The following is a 26,544-nucleotide window of genomic DNA, read 5'->3' as shown; positions in this document are numbered from 1 at the left end:
GACACTTCACATGTTAATTAATGCAGGATCCTGCTGTATTGCACCCTTTACATTTGAAATGATGCAGGATCCTACTGTATTCAACCCTTCAAATGAAAAATACATTACTGCTGGATCTAAGTGTATACAGCCCTTAGGTTTAAGTGCTCTTAAGTTAAGCTTGGAGTGGAGTGGTCTAGTGGTTAGGGAGGAGGAGTGGCCTAGTGGTTAGGGTGGTGGACTTTGGTCCTGGGGAACTGAGGAAGTGAGTTCGATTCCCGGCACAGGCAGCTCCTTGTGACTCTAGGCAAGTCACTTAACCCTCCATTGCTCCATGTAAGCCGCATTGAGCCTGCCATGAGTGGGAAAGTGTGGGGTACAAATGTAACAAAAAAAATAAAAAATAAATAAGCGCTCTTAAGTTAAGTACACGTCAGTTAAGCGCTCTTAAGTTAGTCCACAAATTTGGGATCAAGAATTCTCAAGTCACATAGGCAGCTGACTTTCCAAGAAATAGGGGAGGTCTTTTACCAAGCAGCCCAATGTGACTGCTGGTAGTAGTTAAGTGTGGTTAAGTTAAGTGTAGAAAAGTGTAGTTAACTTAAGTGTAGTTAAGTTAAGTGTAGTGCTGTTAAGTGCAGATAAGATAAGTGAAGTTAAATGTAGTTAAGTTAAATTAAGTGTAGTTAAGTGAAGTTAAGGGCAGTTATGTTAAGTTAAGTTAAGTTAGGTGTAGTTAAATGAAGTTAAGTGTAGTCAACGGTAGTTAAGTGAAGTTAAGTTTAGTCAAGTGTAGTTAAGTGTAGTGCAGTTCAGTTTAGTTAAGTAAAGTTAAGTTAGGAGTAGTTAACTGTAGTTAAGTTAAGTACACTTAAGTTAAGTACTCTCAGGTTAAGTGTTACGTCCCTCACCTGAATCCCGGTCTGCGCAGCTGATGCGCTGCGAAGTCCCGGTCTGGCGGCGAAGACCGGCCATGCGGCCTGTCGGCGGCAGGCGAGCATAGTCCAGCTCCATTGGCCGGCTATGCCGTTTCGGCCGCGGGCACGGATCAACTGATGATTTGGCCGGCCATCCAACGATGGCCGGCCACGCGGCCTCTCAGCATTCCGGAAGCTTGCTGGTTTCCGGTGCAGGTAGACCTTTCTGGAAGTTCCTACAGCTGGCCGCTGTTACCACTGATGCAGGGACTACTTAAGGCCAGCAGTTCCTTGCACTCATTGCTTCAGCTTCTTGTGTTTAGACATCATGGTTCGCGTCGGAGTGCTTTGGCCGGCTATCCTGTGTCTCCTGTGTTCTGACCTTGGACTGTATCCTGACTACTCGCTGTGTTGCTGCCTGCCCAGACCTTGGATTGGATCTCGACTACCTGCTGCTCTGCTGTTTCCAGCCCTGGTAGTTCCGGCTCTCCTGCCTGCCTGGTCAGTGGCTGCTCAACCCTGCCGGTTCCGGAAGTCCTGGTGGCTGCACCTGGGGGCTCAACTCCCGGAGAATGGCGGTCGTTGCCCAGGTGAAGCTAGGGGTTGTCTGGCTGCCTGACCGAGTGCGGTGTCACTCCATCTACGCCGTGCTCAGTCGGGGCACAAGGGCTCACTTCTCCAGCCATAACATTAAGCACTCTTAAGTTAAGCACTCTTAAGTTAGTTCACAATTTGTATTATGCATTTGCATACCTTAATTGTCTTTAGCTGTTTAGATCTATTAGTCTGTCCCTATGAACTATTGTGTAATCAGATGTACTATGCTGTCCTAATTTGATTGTCTCTGTTGTTATGTCCTTTAGATTGTAAGCTCTTTTGAGCAGGGACTGTCTCTCTTCATGTTTGACTGTAAAGCGCTGTGTAAGTCTGATAGCACTTTAGAAATGTTTAGTAATAGTAGTAGTAGTAGAGGCTGAGAGATGTAGAACCTAAGACACTGCTCCTATGTGAAGTCTCTGATTTATATCAGAGGATGATTCTGTAGAAACCAGAGCCTCCCACTGAATATACTGAACACTACTTTTGTTCTACCACTTTCCTGTTAATTCTAGCTTTCTTTGGAACAATGACATAGTCACAGAGGGGCCCACCCAGTTTTTCTTCAGGCCCACCCAGTGGCGACGCACGTCGTTGGTGTTGATCCTCGGGACCCGCCAGCTGAAGAGTCTTTTCTGCCTGGAGTTCCCTGAGCAGTCTCAGCCCTGCAGCAGTCAGCAGCGTGTATCCAGCCGCTGATGCTGGCACTGCCTCCCACCTCTTGTGCATGCTCAGTTCAATTAGGACCACCGTGCATGTGTGCATGGGGATGCTGGTTAAACTGAGGCAGTGCCAGTGTCAGCGGCTGGATACATGCTGGTGAATGGCATGATGATGAGATTTCTCAAGCTTCAGGGGACTCCAGAAGATTCTTCAGCTGGCGGGGCCCAGAGATCCCTGCTAGCCAAGGTATTTATCTTTATGCGGGGGGGGGGGGGGGGGTGGACAGAGAGGAAATACGTGGGTCATGCCCACCCAGTCCATCCCTAGGCACACCCAAAAATTGAGGTCTGGCCATGCTACTGCTTTGGAAAGTCAGAAAGATCACCTGTAGGACATCAGTCTGCCTACCTACACATGAGGTCAGCCAGAGGGTTCTGTTCTATTGGTGACATAAAGTAGTATTGAGAATTCAAACATTCCTCACTGCTGAATTTCTCAGGCTGTTACATACAGAGTTCTAAATGTATTTTTATTTCACAGTTTAATTACAATTGATCCATTTAAAAGCACAAAAAAATGTAGCTTATGTACTGCTGTACAGCTTTTCAAATTTTAGAGCTCACATATTTGCTTGATATTTACTTATTACTGTGCTTTGTCCAGCACAGCAATAAGTTAGTGCCTTGAATTAATTTCATAAAGATATTAGAAATTATTGACTGTAAACTGCAGGACATTGGTACAAGCGATTCTTTATTAGACATTACCAGTGCTAAGCTTTGCTGAATGAAGATTGCTAAAACTTTACAGTTTTCATTGAGCCTTTATGCAATAGATTTGCTATCTGCTTCACCCCCTCTTGATGACACACCAGTAATCAATAGGTTCATACTTTTTTTCATTATGTTCCTTGAGAACCTGTTAATTGTATTCTGTTAGTCCATTCATGGTATTTGCGATGGTATGGTTCTCCAAAAACATTATGAACCGCGAATTTGCGAATACTGAAAAATGTAGTTATGGGAAATACAGGTTAGGCTCCAGCTATACCTATTTTGTTTTTCAAAACCATGAAATACAAATGCATATCCCTATAGGAAATACAGGGTTTGGTTCCTGCATTGGACAACACATAACAAAAACCAGAGAAACGTGGAGGGGCATTTTCGATATGACGTCCAAGTCCAACTTTGGACGTTTTACTCAAAACGTCCAAAATTCAAGTGGGGAATATAGCCATTTATTGAAACAAAAAAAAAATGTCCTTTTTTTAATATGGCTATTTGCTAGATGTTTTTGTGCTCCGTGCATTTATCTTTTTGGTCCATAAAAAAAAACAACAAGTGAAAAACGCATAAAATCAAGCCATTTAGATGTAGGAGAAGCCAGCATTCTTAGTTGACTGGCCAAACATCCCACAAAAGCAGTGGGGCACCCTAGGGGGCACTGCAGTGGACTTAAAATAAAAGGTCCCAGGTACACATCTCACCATTACCCCCTTATATTGTATAGTGAGCCCTCCAAAACCCTTTTAAAATGCTCAAGCCAGCCTGAAGTAGCAGAAAGGGGTTTCCCGTTTTCCTGACCCTGGGTGACGTGTTTATAAATCTGTTTGGCTTTCATCTTCACAGGAATGCTGTCCACAGTGCTTTTTTTTTTGTTTTCATCCACCATTTGCATTATCCACAAATTTAACTGCTTTTCCATCTTTTCTATTGATTCATCAGGAACCACAGATGTTGTTTTGGAACTTTCTGGTGCAGCTTCATGAACAAACTACTGAATCTCTTCTTTTTTGGTGGATGGATCAGATGAATTCATTAACTTTTTTTTAACTCATAGTCAATAGCAGAAGCAAACATGCCAGAACAAAACTTACCTAACACAACAATTTTGTCTCTAAGACACATCACATGTTTCTTTCTCTTAGGACTGGTGCATGTAGCTTGTAATTCACCCCCTAGATGCTTAGTGGCCATTCCCAGAAGCACACTGTACTGTATTATTCAGATGGCAACAGTTCTCATCTTAATCTGGTCATCAAATTAAATATGTTTATTCCATTTTGCAAATAGGTTTTGAAGGCAGTGATTAAAAGCCATTTACCGTGTCCCACTTGACTGCTCTAGAATGCTTGGTGGCTGTTTCCAGAAGCAAACTGTACTATATTATTTGATGAAATGTTCTGGGACTGCCACAGACTCTCTGTTATCCCTGAGGCAAGTCCCTTTTTCTAATTGTACCTTTATCATTCAGATGGAAACAGTTATTGTCTTAATCTGGTCATCAGATTTATTCCATTTTGCAAGTACCTGTAGTTTTAAGAGACAAAGATTGAAAGCCATCTGTATCCCTTTTGGCTGCTCTAGGGTGCATGGTAGCAATTTCCTGAAGCAAACAAGCAAAGTGAAAGGTGAATGTCCGCAAATAAGCGAACAAATTACAGTGAATGGCGAATGGCTGCCGCTATTTGCACCTCCACAGATAAGCAAAATAGTGAATGCCAAACATACAAATAATGAGAATGGAGTGTATCATTTTTCTGTCTTGCATTGCTAGACCTGTTGGTAATCACTCCATGAGGTTGGTTTACTATTGAGTGTAAAACTCTGTAAATGGAGCTTTGTATGCTGTAAGTCCAAACAGTGTGAATTCTGGGCTCTCTCTCTCTCTCTTGGTGGGATCTGGGCAGCACCATCTAGAATTCTGGGCTGTCTCTGCTGGAGGTCAAACCATTAGGCAGGCCTAAGAAACTGCGTAGAACCTTTGGGGGAGGAAGCAAAAAGCAACTGCAAAGCAAAAAAAACCCAAACAAACAAAAACTCCCGACTGTCGCATAAATTCAAAGAACCATCAGTGCATACGTTTACCCACAAAACAAGGTTTAATATTTAAAAGTATTTTGTCTATTTATGAATTTTTAAATAGAATTGTAGGGTATCAAATGATTGCAGAGTTTAATTATCAAAACCTTGGAGGGGGAAGTCAACAGTCTAGGTACCTGAAAATTAATTGAGGGGACTAAGGGGCCCTTTTACTAAGCCACGTAGGCGCCTATGCGCACCCAACGTGCATCAATTTTGAGTTACTGCCTGGCTACTGCATGACCCTTGCGGTAATTTCATTTTGGATGCGCGTCTATTACGTGTGCCAGAAAATATTTTTATTTTCTGGTGTGAGGGCGTTAATTGGCATTCTACACCCATAGACCATCACCGCCCAGTTACTGCGTGAGACCTTACCACTAGGTCAATGGCTGGCGCTAAGGTCTCAGTCCCAAAATGGATGCGTGACAATTTTCATTTTGCCGCATGTCCATTTTTGGCAAAAATTTTAAAAGATATTTTTTACAGGTGTGCTGAAAAATGATTCTGCATGCACCCAAAACACACGTCTACACTACCGCAGGCCATTTTTCAGCGCATCTTTGTAAAAGGACCCCTAAGCCTGAAAGCTTGCCTCTAGGGCCTAGGATGCCCCATATTCTCGCTCTGGCCCTGGATTTGGGGCTCAAGTTCAGTGTCCTTGGATCTCCAGAAAAAGAGGGGTGCTCGAAAATTCCTAATAAGAGGATGTATCTTTCATACACCTTGCTGCCATTCAAATGTGCGGCAAGATCCTGGGTCTTAGTTCTGCACCCAAGCAAGAGCTTATGTCACAGTGAATTGTCAGAGAAGGCTCTGAGAAGAGTTACACATATGAGAAAGATCTCAGTCTTGTTCAGTCTGTTCTCTACATCTAATAGGGAAGAATTCTCAAATCTGACTGATATACCATAAATGAAGTCCCAAAGTCTAGGTAACTCCTGGGGAGAATCTTGGAGTCATGGTAAGACCCTATCCCCTTTATTCTATATGTAGCCCTCAAATTGTGTGTGCGTGCAATTTAATTGCTTAACGGGCAACCTAGTTTGCAAATGTTCATCCATGCATTTTATTTTCAGTGCATTCAAATGACAAGGGGGCATGTCAGGGGGCCAAAAAATCAGCACTAAAAAAAAGCACTATTCTATAGGCAACGCTTAAAGTTAGGTGGGTATATAGAAAAGCACTATGCCTAGGAATCGTGCCTCACTTTAGGCATGGTCATTTGCACTAACTGAAACATGATGTAAATGTAGGTGCGTATCTCCATTATTCTATAACAACATACGTTAATTGTAGGAATTCCCCTGTTCCAGTCATGACCTGCCCATTTCTGCACTCCCTTTTTCAAAATGCATGTGAATGTTAGGCAATAAAGGAGAAATTCTTATATACCGACCTTCTGATGGTCCATTAATATTTTATGAGCTTGAGTATTTAATAAGAACACTTTTGCACTTAAGTGCATGCAACCTGCATAAAGTAGGTACCTAACTATTGGTGACCTGTTAGAGAATTGCCTCCAGTGGAAAGACAATGAGAAGTGGGCCAAGGACTCAAGAGACTAGGACCGTGGAATCTTTGAGTTCTCCATCCAGGTGGATTTCACCTGGATTAACAAGCTAATCAACATGGACAAGCAATAATAAGCACTAATTGGGCAATAATTAGAATTTACATGTACAAATCCCTAAGCGTATTCTGTAACGCACTGCACCTAAATTTTAATACGCACAGGCAACAAGGGGCATGGTTATGAGCATGAACATGGGAGTTTCATCGGTGTTCCAAAATTCATATGCACTGTTATAGAATATGGCCCACTGCATGCAAATCTATGCACAGGGGCACTATGATAGCAACTAAGCGCATTCTATATACTGCACCTAAATCTAGGTGCTGCTTATGGAATACACTTAGGCAGAAATGTTTACCGCACAGATTTTGTAGGCGCCATACATAGAATCTGGCCCTATATGGTAGGTTAAAGATATGAGCCTATAACTGCCTTTTAATGTTGGCCTTTCAATTTTTCCCTTTCTCTTTCCAGATACTGCAGCAGGGCTTGCAAAATTCCCCTGCAGCTCTTAATGTTTCTTACTACCTGCCAGCTTTATGTTAGTCCCTCTTCTTCTAAAGGCTGATAACAGTTGATTGAACCAGTTTAATGCTTTTCTTTTTTGTGTAAGAGCAAGCCTACTATTAGGTAATGCACTCTTGATGTGTTTTGCTTATTTAGGATAAAATACCTAGGCGTTTTATAGTTTAATCCCTGACTAGAGAAAATACAGACACTCAGTTTAGCAGAGAAGCTGAAGTTCCAGTAATAAGGCATATTACACATCACACTGACTGAGCATTACAAACCAAGATGAATAATCCTCCATCAGTCATTCATTTGTCTAAAAATAATACCATGTGCATCACTGGACTGCTAATAACTGATGCTAGTTCACTGGGAACGGTGGTTTAACATAATCATCTCTTGAGATTAATAAAATATTCTAGATTTCTTTATAATGCAGTATAAAAATGTCTACATCTCAAAATATAGGGCAGTGAAAAGAACTGAATACTGACTGCAACTACTTAAGTGCAATTTCTTGTTACATTCAGGAAATAAAATCTCTTTAAGTACAACAGATTTCTAATAGAAGGACAGCTTAAGGCAGCACTTATGAAACTTCCTATGGCTCCTAACTTTCAGCAGCATTATTCACATTCTGCCCAATATTCAGCCCGCAGCGTCTGAGTCACACATAGCCGCAGGCTGAACTGATCCTGAATATTCAATGCCAGGCATGCGCAGCACGCAGCATTGAATTTTCGGGCATCAGCAGTCACCTGGAAGTTAACCAAGCACCAGCCGATATTCAGACTGGAGCCCGGTTAGGACAATCGCTTAGCAGACTGAAATTTGTGGCACATCAGCTAAGTAGGTACTGGAGATGGATAGTTAGCTGCGAAGTTCAGCAGCACTAACCAGTTAAGTACCACTGAATATCATGTGCCGGGTCACTCAATGGAATTTAACCATGAAGGAGCCTCTCCTGACTAGTTCAACCCTTTTAAATATTGGGCAGAATATTTATTTATAGGTTGATTACATTTATATTCCACATTATCTATCTAATCTAAGAGGGTTACAATATAGCATTCATAAAATAAAATTCACAAAATATCATAATTAAAACAATAAAAACATCACGAAAGCTATTCAGATCCATCATTAGGAGATTTACAACATAATGCGCCTTTCAGAGTTCTCTAAGGTTGCTAGTAAAATTCATCTAGGTAAGCATTTGGAAAAACATAGGAGAGCGAAAAGGCCACTGGTACCCAGCTAAGTGCCGGTGGCCACGTTTTACCCAGATATTCAACTTTGGTATCCAAGTACAGTCAGTGCTGACTATCCACACATAAAAATCCTCAACAGCTGTTTTTTTACAAGATGCTGATGCTGCAGGCTGAATTTTGTTTTTGGGTGGGGGGAGAATGAGTCTTTATTGGTGAATTTAATAAGATATTGGATAAAGATACTGGATATTTTCTGACGCATATCAGCAGATAAAGATCAAGAGGCCCACCCAGTCTACCCATTTTCATGCCCTGTCTCATTTATAGCAGATCTCTACTGATAATTGCCATTTCCATTATTTTCTTACATCCAGAGATCCCTTATAACTGGTCTCATGTTTTCTTGGCAATCTGAGACTTAGTGAAAGTACCACAAAACTACCCCAAGGAGTCAGCAGTCTATAGGGGAGCTGCAAGTGGGGATCACACTTGCCCCCATGGCTCTTGGACCCCTTGGGTTGAGTAGGGGTGTTGGAGTGGGAAGGATAAAGGGTGGCTGACTATCATTATTGCATTCTTAAGGGATACAGCTTCAAGAAGGAGGGGGAATTTTATCATATTCCCACATCGAGGTTGGAGGGCATTGAGTTCATTGAGTAAGCAGGGAGTTGAGTCAGTACGACCTTTAAAATCTTTTGTGTTATCATATGAAGGAGCCCTTAAAAAAAATCTCATCTGTTGCTAGAGCCAGGAATTAATTTCATGTATTAAAGGATTTGACATGTGCAAAGTTCCTGACTCTGGCAATACATGATACATTTAAGCAAGGTTTAGTTAAGGGCCTATGCAAGCCAAAAGCTTATTTGTATCTCGTTGCTAAACTTCACAAAAATGGGTACTAACCTGCAGGTTATGCGCATAACTGTGAGCCCATTACATATATGTGTGTCATTACAGAATAGTGTTTAGGCACCCTGTTGGTACTTTCATGGGTAAGGTCCTTGTTTACTAAAGTGTGCTAGTATTTTTAGTGCATGTGCCTCTAGCATGGCTTAGTAAACAGGGCCCTTAGTGTTCACTTATACACATAGGTGCTGGTATTCTGTATATTTACAAATGCATGTGCCATGTAAATGGTGCCTAGATTATGATTTTTTATGTTTGGCATGTGTGTTTTTATTTTACACTATTTATTTTTTTGTAATTTTAAGTTATTTATATATTTTGTTTTAAAAAATTGTCAACCCCTGTTGCAGCCATCCTAGTTAAAACGTGGCCATGATGGACTTATTTTTGCATTATTAAGTATATTTTAAAGGCTTAACTTGTTGATACTTTTTTCTTTTTTTGCCTTGAGTGCACACTGTATGTGTGTGTGTGTGTGTGTGTGTGTGTGTGTGTGTGTGTGTGTGTGTGTGTGTGTGTGTGTGTTTTGATCACTACAATATTCATTGTGGTAATAATCATGAAAAACCAATTGGCTAGATGCAGTGGTGTGCTGGTAAATGTTTAACAACAGGCTCTCTCCCCGGTCCACCTCTGCGCCTCCCCCCCCAAATTACAGAGCTGGCTATAGCCGGGGAGAAAGCCTGGTGGGGAGCGGCAATGCATTACTCTCTCCAGGAAAAAAAAATTTAAATGCTCCCAGGTGCCATAAATCCCAGGTGGGATAAAATGCCATAAATTAGTAAATAAATATAAACTTTTAACGTTGAGAACCTGATTCTCATAACATGATGTCTGTTTTAGAAGCCCTTTACCAGGAAAAAAAATATCTCTGAAATATACCCAAAATGACACAAACCAAATTAGCATACAGACCAGGAATTAGGAGAATAGACAGTCTTGCCAACTCTGAAAAACAATGTGCTATCAAAATCTCAGAACCTAACAAACAGATCCCTATTCAGACACTTGGCCTTGCAGTCAAACATGCAGAACAGAGATAGCCCCTATTCAAATTCAAAAACTAACCTGAAATCCTAAGAAGTTTGACTCTGCATGCAGCACAATACCAGAAAAACAGAAAGAAACACGTTGCTATACACTGCAAAATATGATAGCAGATGTAAATTCTCAAAGTAAACATATTCCAAACACTAAAATGAAAATAATTTTTTCTACCTTTGTTGTCTGGTGACTTTGTTTTTCTGATCATGCTAGCCCAGTATCTGATTCTGCTGCTCTCTATCTGTTCCCTTGACTCCATTTCCAGAGCTTCCTTTCCATTTATTTCTTTTCTTTCCTCCTTTCTTCTTCATTTCTGGTCCTCCACAGATTTGACTGTCCAGTGGATCCAGCTTCTTCCTATTTTCTCCATCCATGTGCAGTTTTTCTCCTTTCTTCCTTTTCCCTCATCTCATCGCCTCCCTCTCTCTTCCCTCCATGTCCAGCATTTCTTCTCTCCCTCCCTTCCCCTCCATCCATGTGCATCTCCTTCCTGTCTTCCCTCCCCTCCATCCATGTCCAGAATTTCTCCTGCCCTCCCCTCCATCCATGTCCTGAAACTCTCCTCTCTCCCCTGCCCTTCCCTCCATCCATGTCCAGAATTTCTCCTGCCCTCCCCTCCATCCATGTCCAGCAACTCTCCCCTCCCTTCCACCCACCTATGTCCAGCAACTCTCCTCTCCCCTGCCCTCCATCCATCCATCCATCCATCCATCTATCCATCCATCCATATCCAGCAATTCTCCTCTCTCTCCTGCCCCCCTCCATCCATCCATATCCAGCAACTCTCCTCTCTCTCCCCTGCCCTCTCCTCCCCTCCATGTCCAGCAATTTCTTTTCTCTCCCTGGGCCCTGCCTTCCCATCCATATCCATCGATGGCTTTGATGCTTCTCTCTCCCCTGCCCTCCTGCTCCCATGTCCACCTGCCCGCCCTCTTCTCCCCCCAACATCCCTCTTTTTGCTCCTGCCACCCTGGGGGGTTTAAATCTTTGATTTACCTCCATCACTGCAGCTGCAATGAAAGGCTGTCTCTAGCCTTCCCTTCATTTACCGTCAGTGTCCCACCCTTGCGAAAAGAGGAAATGATGTCACAAGAAGGCGGGACACTGACGGGAATGAAGGGAAGACTAGAGACGGGCTTTCACTGTGGCTGCTGCGACGGAGGTAAATCAAAGATTTAAACCCCCAGAGTGGCAAGAGGTGAGGTAAGCATGGCTTGTGGCGCCCTCCTGCCATGCTTACCTCACTTACTGCCGGGTTGCGCCGCCCCTAGGAGCCAGCTCGCCTGCCAGAACAACCAGCTTGCAAGTGCTTTAAAAATTTAACAACCGGCTCTTGTGAGCCGGTGCGAGCCGGCTCCAGCACACCACTGGCTAGATGTCCCTCCAGGAGAGGGTTAAGCGGCACCGATCTGACAATGATTGACAAAGTAGAAAATCATAGTATAGCTAGTACACTTCAACAGTAGCTATGTAGAAATGCCATGTGAATCGCACAGCTATCCAAACTAATAGACAGATACAAAAGATATGAAAACAGAGAGGGGCATTTTCGAATGGGGACGAATATCTCTAAGGGCACCCATCTCTGAGGACGCCCCCTACGAAGGGGCGGGGCATCCCGTATTATCAAAATAAGATGGGCGTCCATCTTTCATTTTGATAATATGGTTGGGGACGCCCAAATCTCAACATTTAGGTCAACCTAAGAGATGGTCGACCTAAATGTTGTGATGGTCGACCTTAGAGATGGGCGACCTCGGTTTTCGGCCATAATGGAAACCGAGGATGCCCATCTCAAAAACGACCAAATCCAAGGCATTTGGTCGTGGGAGGAGCCAGCATTCGTAGTGCACTGGTCCTCTGACATGCCAGAACACCAACCGGACACCCTAGGGGCACTGCAGTGGACTTCACAAATTGCTCCCAGCTGTATAGCTCCCTTACCTTGGGTGCTGAGCCCCCCCCCCCAAAACCCCCTAAAGCCCACTCCCCAAACTGCACACCACTATCATAGCCCTTAGGGATGAAGGGGGCACCTACATGTGGGTACAGTGGGTTTCGGGTGGGTTTTGGAGGGATCACATTTACCACCACAAGTGTAACAGGTAGGGGGGTGGATGGGCCTGGATCCGCCTGCCTGAAGTGCACTGCATTCACTAAAACTGCTCCAGGGACCTGCATACTGCTGTCATGGAGTTGGGTATGACATTTGAGGCGGGCATAGAGGCTGGAAAAAATGTTTTTTAATTTTATTTTTTTGGGTGGGAGGGGGTTGGTGATCACTGGGGGAGTCAGGGGAGGTTATCCCCGATTCCCTCCGGTGGTCATCTGGTCAGTTCGGGCACCTTTTCAAGACTTGTTCCTGAAAAAAAGGGACCAAGTAAAGTCAGCCAAATGCTCATCAGGGACGCCTTTCTTTTTTCCATTATTGGCCGAGGATGCCCATCTGTTAAGCATTCCCCCATCCCGCCTGCCGACATGCCCCCTGGAACTTTGGCCATCCCCGCGACGGAAAGCAGTTGAGGACGCCCAAAATCGGCTTTCAATTATGCCGATTTGGGCGACACTGAGAGAAGGACGCCCATCTCCCAATTTGTGTCGGAAGATGGGCTCTCTTCTCGTTCGAAAATGCCCCTGAGAGTGTTATCATTTTTGTATTCAGGAGTTAAAAAATGTCATAAAATATTGTAATTGAGATTTTATAGAGTTTTTTTAGAGCTCTATCCTAATGTGGTTGCATAGCCTGACTTCTGAATTAAAAGCTTTATATATATATTTTTTTCCAAGTAGAAGTGTTCTCCTCCAATAGAAGCACAATGAATCATTTTCAGCTGCTTCCAATAAAGCAAATCAAATGTATGTGATAAGTTCTCACTTTTGAGATCTCACCCTAGAGAAAAGACAAGAGTTCTTATGAATTTTAAGGCATTGTCTTTGATAAGAAACATAACTGTATGTAGTAATGTTTGTAAAGATATTATCATAAGGCCCTAGTAAGGTAATCTCCAGTCAAATAAATCAGCAAGATAAAAACAACAGAACAGATGGAAGTGAAGATGAGAAGGGCAGAGGATAAAAAATCACTCAATCAGAAATCATTCTACTTTTGCTTATCAAGCAAAATGTATGTTCAACAATAGCTAAGAACAGGAGTTCTCAACCCAGTCCTCAGGACACACCTAGTCAGTCAGGTTTTCAGGGTAATCACAATGAATATACATGGGATAGATTTGCATACAGTGGAGGCAGTGCATGCAAATTTTATCTCATGCATATTCACTGTGGGTTTCCTGAAAACCTGACTGATTGGGTGTTTACCAAGGACTAGATTGAGAAACCCTGACTGAGAAAATAGGATTTAATGCAGTGGTTGTCACCAGTGTCCCCAAGTAGGTGGGAGGTGCGTCTCCTAAAGTTTGGCATGGACAGCAAGCCATGATTGCTTTCCTTAACAATAATCTGTTTCTGTGAGCTGAGGAGATCCAAAGGGTCAAATGAGAAGAACGGTGAAAAAAACCCTTAGAGGAGCGGCTGCGAGAATCAAAACTTTACATCAGGCGTGGATGCTGTTCAAAAATACCATCCTGGAAGCCCATGCCAAATGTATTCCGTGTATTAAAAAAGAAGGGAGGAAGACCAAACGACAGCCGGCATAGTTAAAAAGTGAGGTGAAGGAAGCTATTAGAGCTAAAAGAAAATCCTTCAGAAAATGGAAGAAAGAACTGACAGAAAATAATAAGAAAGAGCATAAGGAATGTCAAGTTAAATGGAAGGCAAAGAGGGACTTTGAAAAAAAGATTGTGTTGGAGGCAAAAACACATAGTAAAATTTTTTTTTAGGTATATTAAATGCAAGAAGCCGGCAAAAGAATTGGTTGGACCGCTAGATGACTGAGGGGCAAAGGGGGCGATCAGGGAAGCCAAAGCCATAGCAGAGAGATTAAATGAATTCTTTGCTTCGGTCTTCACCGAGGAAGATTTGGGAGAGATACCAGTGCCAGAAATGGTATTCGGAGGTGATGAGTCAGAGAAACTGAATGAAATCTCTATAAACCTAGAGGATGTAATGGGACAATTTGACAAATTGATGAGTAGCAAATCTCCTGGACTGGACAGTATTCATCCCAGAGTACTGATAGAATTGAAAAATGAACTGGCGGAACTATTGTTAGTAATATGCAATTTATCTTTAAAATCGAGCATGGTACCAGAAGATTGGAGGGTAGCCCATGTAACGCTGATATTTAAGAAAGGTTCCAGAGGGGATCCGGGAAATTATAGACCGGTGAGCCTGACGTTGGTGCCAGGCAAAATGGTATAATAATAAAGAACAAAATTACAGAACATATTCAAAAGCATGGATTAATGAGACAAAGCCAACATGGAATTAAGTTAAGGAAAATTTTGCCTCACCAATCTATTACATTTCTTTCAAGGGGTGAACAAACATGTGGATAAAGGCAAGTCGGTTGATATTGTGTATCTGGAATTTCAAAAGGCGTTTGACACAGTACCTCATGAAAGACTCCAGAAGAAACTGAAGAGTCATGGGATAGGAGGTAGTGTCCTATTGTGGATTAAAAACTGGTTAAAGGATAGAAAACAGAGAGTAGGGTTAAATGGTCAGTGTTCTCAATGGAGAAGGGTAGATAGTGGGGTTCCTCAGGGGTCTGTGCTGGGACCGCTGCTTTTTAACATATTTATATATGATCTAAATATGAGAGTAACTAGTGAGGTAATTAAATTTGCTGATGACACAAAGTTATTCAAAGTTGTTAAATCTGAGAGGATTGTGAAAAATTACAAGAGGACCTTACGAGACTGGGAGACTGGGCGTCTAAATGGCAGATGATGTTTAATGTGAGCAAGTGCAAAGTGATGCATGTAGGAAAGAGGAACCTGAACTATAGCTACATAATGCAAGGTTCCATGTTAGGAGTCACCTACCAAGAAAGGGATCTCGGCATCGTTGTTGATGATACGTTGAAATCCTCTGCTCAGTGTGCTGTGGTGGCTAAGAAAGCAAATAGAATGTTAGGTATTATTAGGAAAGGAATGGAAAACAAATGTGAGGACGTTATAATGCCTTTGTATCGCTCCATGGTGCGACCGCACCTCGAATATTGTGTTCAATTCTGGTCGCCGCATCTGAAAAAAGATATAGTGGAATTAGAAAAGGTACAGAGAAGAGTGACGAAAATGATAAAGGGGATGAGAAGATTTCCCTATGAGGAAAGGATGACGCGGCTAGGGCTCTTCAGCTTGGAAAAAAGGCGGTTGAGAGGAGATATGATAGAGGTCTATAAAATAATGAGTGGAGTGGAATGGTTAGACGTGAATCGTTTGTTTACTCTTTCCAAAAATACTAGGACTAGGGGGCATGCGATGAAGCTACAATGTAGTTAATTTAATATGAATCGGAGAAAATATTTCTTCACTCAACTTGTAATTAAACTCTGGAATTCGTTGCCGGAGAATGTTGTAAAAGCGGTTAGCTTAGCAGGGTTTATAAGGGTCTGGATGGGTTCCTAAAGGAAAAGTCCATAGACCATTATTAAATTGACGTGGAAAATCCACTTCTTATTTCTAGGATAAGCAGCATAAAACGTATTGAGCTTTTTTGGGATCTTGCCAGGTATTTGTGACCTGGATTGGCCACTGTTGGAAACAGGATGCTGGGCTTGATGGACCTTTGGTCTGTCCCAGTGTGGCAATACTTACATACTTATGGTATGGGATATGCGCCATAAGACTTATTAGGAGAGATTTGATGACCTGAACATGTATACCCTGGAGGAAAGGAGAAACAGGGGTGATATGATACAGAGGTTCAAATATTTGAACAGTATTAATCCGCAAACGAACCTTTTCCGGAGATGGGAAGGCAGTAGAACTAGAGGACATGAAATGAGATTGAAGGGGGGCAGACTCAAGAAAAATGTCAGGAAGTAATTTTTCACGGAGAGAGTGGTGGATACTTGGAATGCCCTCCCGCGGGAGGTGGTGGAGATGAAAACGGTAACGGAATTCAAAAATGCGTGGGATAAACATAAAGGAATCCTGTTCAGAAGAAATGGATCCTCAGAAGCTTAGCGGAGATTGGATGGCAGAGCCGGTGGTGGGAGGCGGGGTTAGTGGTTGGGAGGCAGGGCTAGTGCTGGGCAGACTTCTACGGTCTGTGCCCTGAAAATGACAGATGCAAATCAAGGTCAGGTATACACAAAAAGTAGCACATTTGAGTTTATCTTGTTGGGCAGACTGGATGAACCATGCAGGTCTTTCTCTGCCATCATCTACTATGTTACTATGACCTGAAGATCATGTATAGCCTGGAGGAAAGAAGAGACAGGAATGATATGATATAGATATTCAAATATATGAAAGGTATTAATATGCAAACAAATGTTTTCCAGACTAGGGAAGGTGGTAGAACTAGAGGACATGCATTTAGATTGCAGGGGGGCCGACTCAGGAATAACGTCAGGAAGTAGTTTCTCATGGAGAGAGTAGTAGATGCATGGAAAGCCCTCTCATGGGAGGCGGTGGTGATGAAAATAATAACAGAATTAAAAAATACATGTGATAAACACAAAGAAATCCTATATGGAAGGCATGGATCCAAACAAACTTAGTGGTGACTAGATGGCAACACCAGTAATTGAGAAGCAAAGCCAGTGCTGGCCAGACTTCTTCAGTCTGTGCCCCGATTGTGGCTGGAGAGATTTGGATGGGCTGGAGAGGTCTTCAATGATAGTTTCAATAATTGGAGATTAAGGCTAGTGCAGGGCAGATTTCTATGATCTGTGCCCTGAAAGTGGCAAGAACAAATCAAGATCAAGTAAGCATATATAGGAGGAGGGGGCGTGTCAAGAAGGCTGCAGAATTGGAGGTTTAGTAGAACGCTCCGACCTCTTGGACAAAGAAAATTTTGCTGTTCCAAAATGCTGCATTCTAAGCGTAAGGGAACTCTGAGAGTAGTGCCTCCGCCTAACTCAGCTTCCTCACCAGCCCAACCGTGCCTGGAACGCTACTTTCTCGGGACCTTCAAAACACAAGAGGGAAAGAATCCCGTAGCGGGTGTACCTGGAGAAGCAGATTCCCTGCTGGGAGATGAAACCTCCCTCTCACCACCATCGCTTTCAATGTTTCCACCTTGTCTGGCAACGAAAACAGCCCTAGTGGGAAACCCGACCAACTCTGGAAGTGTGTTGGAGACGGCAACCAGCGAGGACCTAAGGCTGCAACAGCAGACGCCAAAACCCGAAGGAATTCTTTCCTCTTCGGAGAAAAAAATGGAGGTGACTCTGGAGACGATTTGGGCGAAGTTGGAAAGTATGGATACCACACTACAAAAATCTTCAGGTGATGTTCAAATTCTTAACAATAAGTTTGAAGAACTAAAAATGACTGTTGAATCTGTAAAGCAACATATGTCTGAACATGTTACATCATTACAAAAAGAGGTTGACTCATTTAAAGAATTTAAAAATGTAGTAATTTTCCTCCACTCCCATCCCACTATCTGTTGGAGTTCCCCAGGGAACTGTCCTTGGACCCCTTCTCTTCTCAATCTACACCTCTTCCCTGGGCTCGCTGATCTCGTCTCATGGTTTTCAGTATCATCTTTATGCTGATGACACCCAGCTATACCTCTCCACACCTGACATCACCGCGGAGACTCAGGCCAAGGTATCGGCCTGTTTATCCGACATTGCGGCATGGATGTCCAACCGCTACCTGAAGCTGAACATGTCCAAGACCGAGCTCCTTGTCTTTCCTCCTAAACCCACTTCTCCTCTTCCTCCACTCTCTATCTCTGTTGATAACACCCTCATCCTCTCCGTCCCATCTGCCCGCAACCTTGGAGTCATCTTCGACTCCTCCCTTTCCTTCTCTGCGCATATCCAACAGACTGCCAAGACCTGTCGCTTCTTCCTCTTCAACATCAGCAAAATTCGCCCTTTCCTCTCTGAGCATACCACCAGAACTCTCGTCCATGCTCTCATTACCTCTCGCCTTGATTACTACAACTTACTCCTCACCGGCCTCCCACTCGGCCATCTATCCCCCCTTCAATCCGTTCAGAATGCTGCTGCACATCTTATATTCCGCCAAAACCGATATACTCATATCACCCCTCTCCTTAAATCACTTCATTGGCTTCCGATCAGATATCGCATACAATTCAAGCTCCTCCTCCTTACCTACAAATGCACTCAGTCTGCGGCTCCTCACTACCTCTCCACCCTCATCTCCCCCTATGTTCCCGCCCGCAACCTCCGCTCACAGGGCAAAGCCCTTCTCTCAGTACCCTTCTCCACCACTGCCAACTCCAGGCTCCGCGCATTCTGCCTTGCCTCACCCTATGCCTGGAACAATCTTCCTTTACCCATACGCCATGCCCCCTCCCTACCCATCTTCAAATCTCTGCTTAAAACTCACCTCTTCAATGCTGCCTTCGGCGCCTAACCGCTCGAGAAATATAAAATGCCCCAATCCATCCACCCTATCAGATTAACTGTTCACTCGTCCTCTAGATTGTTCACTTGTCTTTAGATTGTTCTCTTGTCTTTTAGATTGTAAGCTCTTTGAGCAGGGACTGTCCTTCTATGTTTGAATTGTACAGCGCTGCGTAACCCTAGTAGCGCTTTAGAAATGTTTGTTAGTTAGTTAGTTAGTAATTAAAGACAATAGTGAAATACGAAGAAAAATCGAGCAGATGGAAAATTTTAATCGTCATTTAAATTTACGCCTCTTAAATTTTCCTAAACTACTGGGGGTACCCCAGTAGAAACTTTTCGTAGATATTTAAATGAAGTATTAAAAATTCCTCTTGATGCTATTCCACCAGTTAACAAGTTATATTATATTCCTAAACCTAGAGGTGAAATAGGAGGCATTGAAAATGAGTCGCTGGATTACAGAATATATCAGCTATATTAGAGCAATCCTCTGAAAAAATAACAGAGAGATCTACACTGATTGCTTCATTTGTTTTTGAACAGGACTTCAACACAGTTTTAAGACTTTATTTTAGGAACTCCTCTACCCAATTTTGTGGTGCTAAAATATGGATTTTTCCAGACGTGACTAAACAAACTCAATGAAAAGGAAATCTTTTCTTGCCTTGAAACAAAGGACATTAGAAATTGGTGGATCTTTTTTTCTAGCATACCCATGCAAATGTGTGGTTAAATTGGGTCAAACAAAATATACTTTCTACTCACCGGAACAACTTAAATCATTTCAAGAGTTGAAACAATTGAAATAATGTTAAAAGAATTATTTTGGAGGATTGTCAGCCTTGTTTAATGATCTTTGTTTTTCTTCTATGATAACTTCTCTAATTTCATAACCCCCCCCCCCCCCCCCCTCTCATTTTGAGGTCTAAGAAAGAGTAAAATATTTTCCTTTATGTTTAAATTTTTATATTCTCAAATATGTATTATTTTTCTTTATATAACCAAATTCCTTATTCGATTTATGATAGAGAATAATGTAGTATATTATTTAGCTGTATTTCTGAAAACAAGTTTTAATGCTTGTTAATCTATGTCAAAAATTGATAAATAAAGATATTTAAAAAACAGTAAGTATATATATATAGCGTACCTTATGGTATGTGCTTATCTTATTGGGCAGACTGGATGGACCACACAGGTCTTTATCTGCCATTATCTACTATGTTATTATGTAACCCCCATAACTGGTCCCTATTTCTGCTTCCTCACTACCCCCTGATAATTGCTGCCGCAATCAGAAATGTGGCAGGTCTGTTGTCCATAGGTTCTGTTTACTACATAGGGGTCGATATTCAATGCAGTCATTTTCAGCGGCACTTAACTGAATAGTGCTGCTGGAAAATAATTGGTTAGTGCCAAACTCAAAACTGGCTATTTTAGGGGCTCTCTCTTATGTTGGCTGTTCTGTGGGTTAAAGTGACCAGCCCCAACTATTTTCTACAACTGGGGAAAGCTGCGAATCAACCACCTTGTCTTCTCTTTCAGATCACTCAGCTCCACCCTTCTCTGCAGCTTGGAAGGTTTGTTAATGAGGTACATGCTCTTCCTGTCCTGAAAGTGTTTGTGCTTACAATTCCTAGAAGACTGTTTCCATCAAGTTAGTCTGATTGAGAACAGGAGAGACGGTATGTCGTCAAAACGTTGGAACAAAAAAAACAGCACCACGGGCCTTTAAAAATGGAACACAGTTCTTTAATGAATAAGCCTTGACAAAAAGACCCGATACGGGCCGTGTTTCGGTGACTAGCACCCGCGTCAGGGGTCCCCACGTCTCATATAGTAAAAGCTACAAAACAACAAGGCACTTTCACTTTCTGTATCCAAACGGACGCATTTCCAGTTTTGGCACAATATAAGTCATCACATTGGAGGCTTATAGCCCATTTAGTTATGCTTAAACAAATGAGAGATCTGCATGAAAGAAAATAATTATTTTTATTATTTTGACTTATGAAAACCACTTGACCCTGAAACATTCTCAAAACAGAATAATCCATTTGTACAAAAGAGATGATGTCGAAGATGTGATTCCATGTACCTCAATGAAAGGGGAGCTTAATTTTATTTCCAGTCTTTATAACACCAGGCTTCCCAAGGCAGATTACAACAACATTTAAGATGAACCCATCAGTTAATAGGATATCCTCACTGAGGGCCCCTTTTATGGAGCTGTGGCAAAAAGGGCCTGCGCTGGCATTGGCGCTTGTTTTTGAAGTGCGCTGAAGCCCCATTTTACCACAGCAGGTAAAAGGTAGGTCTTTCTATTTTTCAGGAAATGGCCATGCGGGGGAGCACTCACCGCTACACATTGAGGTGGCAGTAAGGGCTCCTTTGCTAACCCGACGGTAACTGAGCAGCGCGCAGCACTGCCTGATTACTGCCGGGTACACACTGGCACTACAAAAATTAAAATATGACGTGCGCTGAGGGTGGGAACTACCACTGGGCTGCAGCGAAAGTGTGATTATTATATGGTATTTGAACTCCTGTGCTGTTAAATATGTATATTTTTGATACTGTTTCATGGTAGTTCTATTATTAGGTTTCAATTTACTGTTGTCATCTTGTATTTATGTTTATATTTGGTTATTTTACTATTGTTATGCTATTAACAAAAAGTTTTATGTTAAACTGTACGTGCAGAAAAGAAACAAGTGGAAAAACAACTTCAAGGGATCAATCCAAGACAAGAGATAAGATGCTCCAAAAAAACTTTATTGTGGACCCAATAAAGTTTTTTTTTGGAGCATCTTATCTCTTGTCTTGGATTGATCCCTTGAAGTTGTTTTTCCACTTGTTTCTTTTCTGTGTTGGACTTTTGTGGAATTTTTTGGACCTCTTTTGTAAACTGTACGTGCTACATATCACCTTGGGTGAATCTTTTCATAAATCCCAGTAACTAACTAACTAAATATGTCTTGCTGAGACATTTTCTAAAATTAAAAGTACAGGGGCCCTTTTACTAAGTTGCGCTGAAAAATGGCTTGTGGTAGTGTAGACAGAATCATTTTTCAGCGCACCTGTAAAAATTGTCTTTATAAAATTTTTCCCCAAAATGGATGTGCAGCAAAATGAAAATTGCCACGTCCATTTTGGGTCTTAGACCTTACAGCCAGCCATTGACCTAGCGGTAAGATCTCACGCGGTAACCAGGCGGTAATGGTCTATGCATGCAAAATGCCGATTACTGCCCGTGTGCCAGAACATAAAAATATTTTCTGGTGCACGTAATGGGCGCACGTAAAAAATGAAATTACCGCATGGGCCACGCGGTAGCCAGGCAGTAACTCAGAATTGCTGCACGTTGGGCGCGCATAGGCGCTTACGCAGCTTAGTAAAAGGGTCCCACATTGTGAATGAAAATTACTACTACTTATCATTTCTACAGTGGTACTAGACGTACGCAGCACTGACTTCTTTTTGTACGAGTGCCAGAAATACTGTTCTCCAGTCCCATATTGGTATTCACTATTTTATAATGTTAGTTTATAAAATGCAAGTTGTTTAGCTTCCAGAAATAATCTGTTTATAATTCTGCCAATTAAAGTTCTTCTTTGACTTAAAAATGTCATTTTCCTTCGGCAAACATTCAGGGCTTTGATCTATTAAATCCATTTAAAAAATTATCTGGCAAAACAAAGCTGGAGCTTATTGAAAGTAATCTCCAAGTAATTTGTTTGCTCTTTATATGTGATACAATATTCTACCTCACTGCAGTGCCAAAAAAAATCAAAGCACCATGTTAGGGAATTTATCTTTGTTTACATGTATTATTTCAAGCAATTACAATTTCAAAGGGAAATGAGATGCGCTATTACATGGTACTCATTGTAACCTTCAACCAGGCTTTTACTGTAGCTACTAAAATCACAAAGAACATATGAAGAACAAAGTTTATTTACAAAGTACAGCTAAATACCTACTGTACCCAAAAGTAACCTGCCTTCCACTGCAACTGAAAAGGTGTGAGTCAAAATTCAAATATACAAAAGAAAATAGAATGATTGCCACCATTTTAGTCTACTTAAATACACAGAAATTAATATGAACAAAGAATTTATAGGTGAAATCTTTTTATTGAACTAACTTACCCCCCCCCCCCCATTTACTAAGCCATGCTGGAGGCTGCCGTGCGCTAATACACGCACAGCTCATTCACTTTGCACGGGCTGTGTCGGCATTAATGCACAGCTGCCGCTAGCACGGCTTAGTAAACATGGGGGTTAATATTTGTGGGGCTAGATTTCCTGAGCTCTTATCCCTCTAGTACAGGACAAAACCAGTCAGTCAGCTATTCAGGTTATCTACAATGAATATGCATCAAATGGGTTTGCATGCAGTGGAGATAATGCATGCAAAGTAATCTCGTGCGTATTGATTGTGGATGTCCTGAAAACCCGATTTGGCTGGCTGTGTCATGAGGAGAACTGCTGCTCTCTTAGGCATGTGTGGAATGATTTATAGAAGATGTTGCTAGACTATGGGGCCCTGTTGCTAAAGTGCACAAAATATGAGCTGCGCTAGTATAAGCACGTGTTTTGGGCGCAAGCAGGTCCATTTTTCAGTGCACCTGTAAAAAAAACGCTTTAAAAAAAATTTGCCAAAAATGGACGTGAGGCAAAATAAAAATTGATGCGCATCCATTTTGGGTCTGAGATCTTACCGCTAGCCATTGACTTAGCGGTAAGGTCTCACGAGGTCACCATGCGGTAATCGTATACACGCATGGAATGATGATTACCGCCCGGTTTTTGCCATGCACCACAAAATAAAAATGATTCCTGAGGGAAAAGTCCATTGAACATTATTACATTTTTTTTGGAAGGGTTTTGCTGGGTTCTTGAAGCCTGGATTGGCCGCTGTTGGAGACAGGATGCTGGGCTTGATGGACCCTTGGTCGTTTCCCAGTATGGCGGTGCTTATGTACTTATGTACTTATGATTTTTCTGGCGCGCATAGCGGCCGCGCGTCAAAAATGAAATTACTGCAAGCCGGGCGGTAACTCAAAATTTACGTGCATTGGGTGCGCGTAGGTGCTTACGCTTCTTAGTAAAAGGGCCCCTAAGCAAGTAAATTAGAGGCAAGCTTAAGTAACAGCCCCCAAAGCTAAATTTTGATAGGCGCTGGAGTATCACTGCCACTGCTGTGCCTTTATTTAATAAACCAAAAAAAGAACAAACTCTCCAATTCATTTTAAATTTACTACTTTGTAGCTTCATCGCATGCCCCATAGTCCTAGTATTTTTGGAAAGCATCTGTTTATGCTTTCCAAAAATACTAGGATTAGGGGGCATGCGATGAAGCTACAAAGTAGTAAATTTAAAACGAATCGGAGAACATTTTTCTTCACTCAACGTGTAATTAAACTCTGGAATTCGTTGCTGGAGAATATGGTAAAGGCGGTTAGCTTTGCAGAGTTTAAAAAAGGTTTGGGCGGCTTCCTAAAGGAAAAGTTCATAGACCATTATTAAATTGGACTTGGGGAAAATCCACTATTTCTGAGATAAGCAGTATAAAATGTTTAGTACTTTTTTGGGATCTTGCCAGGTACTTGTGACCTGGATTGGCCACTGTTGGAAACAGGATGCTAGGCTTGATGGACTTTTGGTCTGTCTCAGTATGGCAATACTTATGTACTTATGTAGGAGATGGCCCTCCAAGAAGAGGAAAGGAGTCTTGGACAAACAATATTGATTAAAATTATATATTCAAACCGGGGGCGTAGCCAGACTTCGGCGGGAGGGGGGTCTAGAGCCTGAGGTGAGGGGGCACATTTTAGCCCCCTACCCCCGCCGCCACCACCAACTTTGACACACCCCTGCCGACGATCCTCTCGACCCCCATCCCGCCGCCAACCCTCCCATGCCATCGCCTTCGCCTACCTTTGCTGGCGGGGGACCCCCAACCTCCACCAGCCGAGGTCCTCTTCTTCCTTTGTTCTGTTTCTCAGAAACAGAACGAAGGAAGAAGAGGACCTCGGCTGGCGGGGGTTGGGGTCCCCCACCAGCAAAGGTAGCAGACGGTTGATGGCGGGTTGGCGGCAGGAGGGGGGGTCGAGAGTGTCGTCAGCAGGGGGGTCCAGGGCCAAATCTACGGGGTCCAGGCCCCCATGACCCCACGTAGCTACGCCCCTGATTCAAACAAACAATTGCAATGACCCAACATGACAGTGGCTTGGCTAGATAACTGCATCAAGAGTCTGAAAATCACTAAGGTGAACACAGCAGGAAAATATTTTTATTTACTGGAATTTATTAACCGTCTTTATGAAGAGATTCACCCAAGGCAGTGTACAGTAGGTACAGTTAAGCCTAAAACTTATAATTTTGTTAACAGTATAACAATAGTAAAATAATAAAGAATAAACATAAATATAATAAATGAGGTAAACTTGAAAGCAGTAAATTGAAACCTAATAATAGAACTACCGTGATGATTACTATGATTCTCAAATGAATGTGCTATCATAAGCACTGAGCTCTCCAAATTAAATCACTCCAGATTACTTGCCAAAACTGTCAAGTTGTTGCAGCTGTTTGAATAAATATCTTTATTCAACATCATTGGTTAATGGCTCCCCTCTTTATCTTTGTCAGCCAACTCTGCTGTGCATTTCTGCTGCCTACCACTGGGGCTGATGCAGAAAGCTGTGCAGTAAAGCCATGTGGCATTGGCTCAACGTGCAGCTTCTACCTCAGAATTAACTACAAAATATACAGTGGCTTTGCAGTAATCAGTGAGCATGCAATTACTGTTGCATGAAAAACACAGCAGGCTCGGGGGACACACCGGAGGAACCCATGGTTGTTGGCCGTCAGCGGCTAACTGCGACCGAGAGGTCTCATCGTCTACGGAGCGGTCTCTGCTTATATTGTGGCCAGGCGGGCCATTTCATCAATGTCTGCCCTTCGCGGCCGGGAAACGCCGCCCCCAAGGCCCAGTAGGGGGAAGGGTCTTGGGTCACTCCAACCCCCTGCCTGACAATTTGATCACCCTCCCAGTGACCTTGCGATGGCAGGAAGCGGTGGTGCACACCCGAGCCTTGTTGGACTCTGGCGCAGGAGGGAGTTTTATCAGTTCCGAGCTTGTGAAGCAGATGGGGTGGCCCACTATACCCTATCGCCCTGCGTTGCAGGTGACGTCCATCCAGGGGACGGTGCTACCCCAACCGATTACTGAGGCTACTCCGTTTTTAGGACTGCAGGTGGGGGAGTGCCATCGGGAGCAGGCCCAATTTTTGATCCTGCCCAGAACCATTCACCCCGTGGTCCTGGGGCTCCCTTGGTTACGGCGTCATGCGCCTGTAGTGGACTGGATCCGGGGACAGATTCGAGCCTGGGGAGATTCCTGCATGGAGTCCTGTCTGAAGGGCAAGGAGTCTAGTTGCTCGGCCTGTGCGGCCGTCCCGCGCGGGCCTCAGCCCTGTCAAGCCGCCCTGCCCAAGGAGTACCGGGACTTCGCGGACGTATTCAACCCTGTTGAAGCAGAGGTGCTACCCCCACATCGATCCTTCGACTGTGCTATTAATTTAGTACCTGACCAGATGCCCCCACAAGGGCGGTTGTACACCCTGTCGCGGGATGAATCTAAGGCCATGCAAACCTACATTCGAGAGAATCTCCAGAAGGGGTTCATTCGGCCCTCCACGTCTCCAGCTGGGGCGGGGTTCTTCTTCGTCACCAAGAAGGACGGCTCCCTGAGACCATGCATTGATTATTGAGGCCTCAATGCCATCATGGTGAAAAATCGGTACCCC

This window comes from Microcaecilia unicolor, chromosome 10 (assembly GCF_901765095.1).
Source record: "Microcaecilia unicolor chromosome 10, aMicUni1.1, whole genome shotgun sequence".
Classification (NCBI taxonomy): domain Eukaryota; kingdom Metazoa; phylum Chordata; class Amphibia; order Gymnophiona; family Siphonopidae; genus Microcaecilia; species Microcaecilia unicolor.
The sequence above is the reverse complement of the archived record's forward strand: the minus strand, read 5'-3'. Positions refer to the sequence as shown.